Genomic DNA, 3,537 nt, shown 5'->3' on the forward strand with positions numbered 1-3,537 from the left:
CAAGCTTATTGATCTCTTCTTCCATATGTAGTTGCTTGCCTATCCTAAACATGTTAAACTTAACAGTTTGGTTGCCAAAAGATAACCTTAGGTAACCATTCCAACAATTGATTAATGCATTACTGGTAACCAAGAATGGTCTTCCTAAAATCATTAGGATCTCATCCTTGGTTGAGAAGGGCATGGTATCTAACACAATGAAATCAATACGAAAAATAAATTTCCCCACCTTTAGTAAGACATCCTCAACCATCCCTTTAGGAATCTTAATAGACCTATCTGCCAACTGAAGAGTAGTTCCAGTGGCTTTCAATTCTCCCATTCCTAGTTGCTTGTACACATAGTAAGGTAAAAGATTCACACTTGTGCCGAGGTCAAGTAAGGCATACTTAATGTAGGTGCTGCCTATAACATAAGCTATGGTAGGGCTCCCTAGATCCTTATACTTTGAACTATAGGCTAAGTAATTATGGAACTAATGTTACCTGCTAAGAACACCTTTTTGGGTATACTAGTGATACATTTGTGAGTACATAAATCTTTTAGTACCTTTGCATAGGCGGGGATTTGGGATATGGCATCCAAAAGAGTAATGTTCACTTCTACCTTTTTGAAGATTTCTAAAATTTTATCTATGGAAGCAATCTTCTTTTTGTTTACCAAGTGATTAGGAAATGGGATAGAAGGAACATAAGGACTATTAGGGATTTGCCCTTTTTCAGAAGAATCATTTTGGTTTCCTCAACCAAATCATCTTTAGTTTCAAAAGAATCTTTAAATTCATCAGATGAATCTGGAACAAGAGGCACATTTGTGTCCTCAACTAAAGGAGAGTTAACATGAGTAAAGGATGGGAAAGAGTTAGGAACACTCTGTTGGTACTCTCTAGCACTCCTAAGGGCATAAACAATATTACATTGATTAGAGGGCCCTTGTTGGGTCTAAACTTGTACTATATTCAGTGGTGCATTAGTTGGTGCTTGTGAACTAACAGGCTGATGATGCCTAGGGTTAGGCTCTGATTGACTGGGTAAAGTTTCCTTCTCCCTCTCATGCATAATTGAAACAACTTGGGTGAGTTCTCTCATAAGATTTTGATGGCTGGTCATGAGGAGGGCCAAATTTTTTTTCAAGTCATTGATTCTACTTATCTCTCCAGTGTTGGTAAACCTAAGGGGTTGCTAATAAGATGATGGAGAGGGGCCCTAGGAAAACTAGCCTGAGGTCCTACATTTGACCGAGAAAAGTATTTTGGGAAAAAGATTGTTATGCAAAGGGAGGCCTCTGGGGTCCAGGTTGACATTGATTATGGAAATTGGAAGGCCCTGCTTGGTTACCTTGATTCCAGGAGAAATTTGGGTGATTTTTCCATCCTCGATTTTTGGTGTTACTATATGGATTATTCTAGTATAAGGCATTAACACTATCATTAGAAGTACCCCCAGAGGTGTTGGGGCATTCTTCTATGACTTGTTCAAGGGACTGGCACCTAGCACAAATCTTAATAAAATTGACTGATGATAGTTCTCTAGGAACAACAACCTCAATCCTCTTGATTAGGCTATCCAAATGGGCTTCCTTGGCTACTGTCCCATCCACAAAATATCCTTTTCCTCCTATAGTTCTTTCACTCTCTTGAGTTGATTCCCACTCACGGGTTTTGTCAGCTAAGTCAAGTAAGAATTCCCATGCCTTTCCTTCATCTGTAAAGAATGTGTATCTCTTAAGTCACATAAACTCTATCATTTGTTTAGTTAGGTAATCAAAACCCTTATAAATTATTTAACATAAATGCCATAAGTCTAGGCCATGATGAGGGCATTCTTGGAGTAGATCCTTGAATCTCTCTATAAGTTTAGAAAGGACTCACTAGGCTTTTGCCTAAACTAAAGGATATCACTTTTAAGCTTATTGGTCTTGTGAGTTGGGAAAAAATTCTTAAGGAAGACAACACTGAAGTGTTCTCATGAGGTCATGGAATTTGTGGGTAACACATACAACCACTTCTTAGCTTGGTCTTTTAATGCAAAAGTGATAAACCTAAGCTTAACAGCATTATCAAAAAGTTGTTGGACCTTGATTAGAACACATACCTCTTCAAATTCCCTTAGAAATAGGTATATATCCTCAGAGGTCAGAACATGAAAATGGGGCAACATAGTGATGTACAGAGATTTAAGCTCAAAACTATTGCCCTGGGCTTGTAGTAGAACTATGCAGGAAGTTTGGGCTGCTCTAGCAGGGTAGAACCTATCTTTCAGAGATTTAGGTGGAGGGTTTTGCTATTGGTCTCCCATATTGAAAGGTTTTAAAGAGAGTAAACATATAGGGTCACTACCTGTTGGATCTCTTCTTTCTAACCGATTCTTAGTCTTACGTACCCACCTAACACTCATGCAACAGAAAACTACCCACAACTAGAGTCAAACAAGCACAAAAGAATGGATAGCAAAACTTTTTTTTTAGGATTTTTTTGTATTTTTTTTTTTTTTTTTTTTTTTTGGGAGCGTACCGGCAGGGATCCGAGGTTGCCCAGGTAAATTCTTGAGTTACTACTATAGGGCAAAACCTGTCTTTATCATACTGTGAGGCATGGTGACCTCCACTGATACAACTATTATTGCAATTTGTTCTTCTTAGGAATTCAATAAAAGAAAAGGAAAAACAAAAAAAAGAAAACAAAGCACTCTGATTTATCAAAAGAAAAAGAAAAATAACATGGAACTGTCTCCCCGACAACGGTACCAAAAACTTGTTAGGATTTAAAATGTAACCGTAAGCGTACGGATCAGTGTAGCTACGGGTCGAACACAAGGAGAGCAGTCACTTTATTTTTTTTGCTTCTTTTAACAATGCGAAAGTGAACCAATTAATAATGGTTGTGATCTAATTCTAACTACCATCCTAAACATATGTATCTAAAATAATGTCCTAACCATTCGTCATCTAAGAATTTTAATACGCAAGCCACAAAATTAAAATTAAATAAATAAATAAATGAAAATAAACACCCCACGCAATTAAAAAGCAATGATGGAAAAAATACAGAAATAAAAATAAAGTAAAATAAAGGGGATAAAACTAGAGAGAGGCTCATAAGTAGGTTTCTGTACTTCGCCCAAGGGATGCATCATACTATAAGCTCCCCTACTTGACCAGAGAGTCACTCTTACAAGGGTTACTCTACTTGGCTTTAGGAAAAGGGAGGCAATTAAAATAAAAATAATAAAATGATGGTTCAATGGCTAGGAGGGGCAAAGCCAACACATACATTAGCCATGAACCTTAGGGGAAAGGGGAAGTAATAATGTAATGACTGAAATTAAAATCCTAAATTAAGAAAGAAATGGTAGTCAGAAGAGGGAATGAGAGGGGGGAGAGAAGACTATTGAAAAAGCCTACCTACCTGAATCAATGCTTGAACTTGAAAGCTTGGGTGATTTGAGATATTGCCAACCCGAAAAACTAGATCGGGAATGAACCAAATCTGAAATTTCTAGGCTTGGAGAAAACAAATCTTAAAAAAAAACTGAACTT

General features: G+C 37.2%; 1 non-coding gene across 1 annotated transcript; it reads left to right on the top strand.

Moving 5' to 3' along the window:
- The first annotated feature begins 1,804 nt into the window (after positions 1 to 1,804).
- On the top strand, positions 1,805 to 1,910 carry LOC122066971. Its single transcript, XR_006136536.1, has one exon. It is a non-coding gene; the product is annotated as a small nucleolar RNA R71 (small nucleolar RNA).
- The last annotated feature ends 1,627 nt before the right edge of the window (positions 1,911 to 3,537 follow it).

The sequence above is a fragment of the Macadamia integrifolia genome, unplaced genomic scaffold (assembly GCF_013358625.1).
Source record: "Macadamia integrifolia cultivar HAES 741 unplaced genomic scaffold, SCU_Mint_v3 scaffold2644, whole genome shotgun sequence".
Classification (NCBI taxonomy): Eukaryota; Viridiplantae; Streptophyta; class Magnoliopsida; order Proteales; family Proteaceae; genus Macadamia; species Macadamia integrifolia.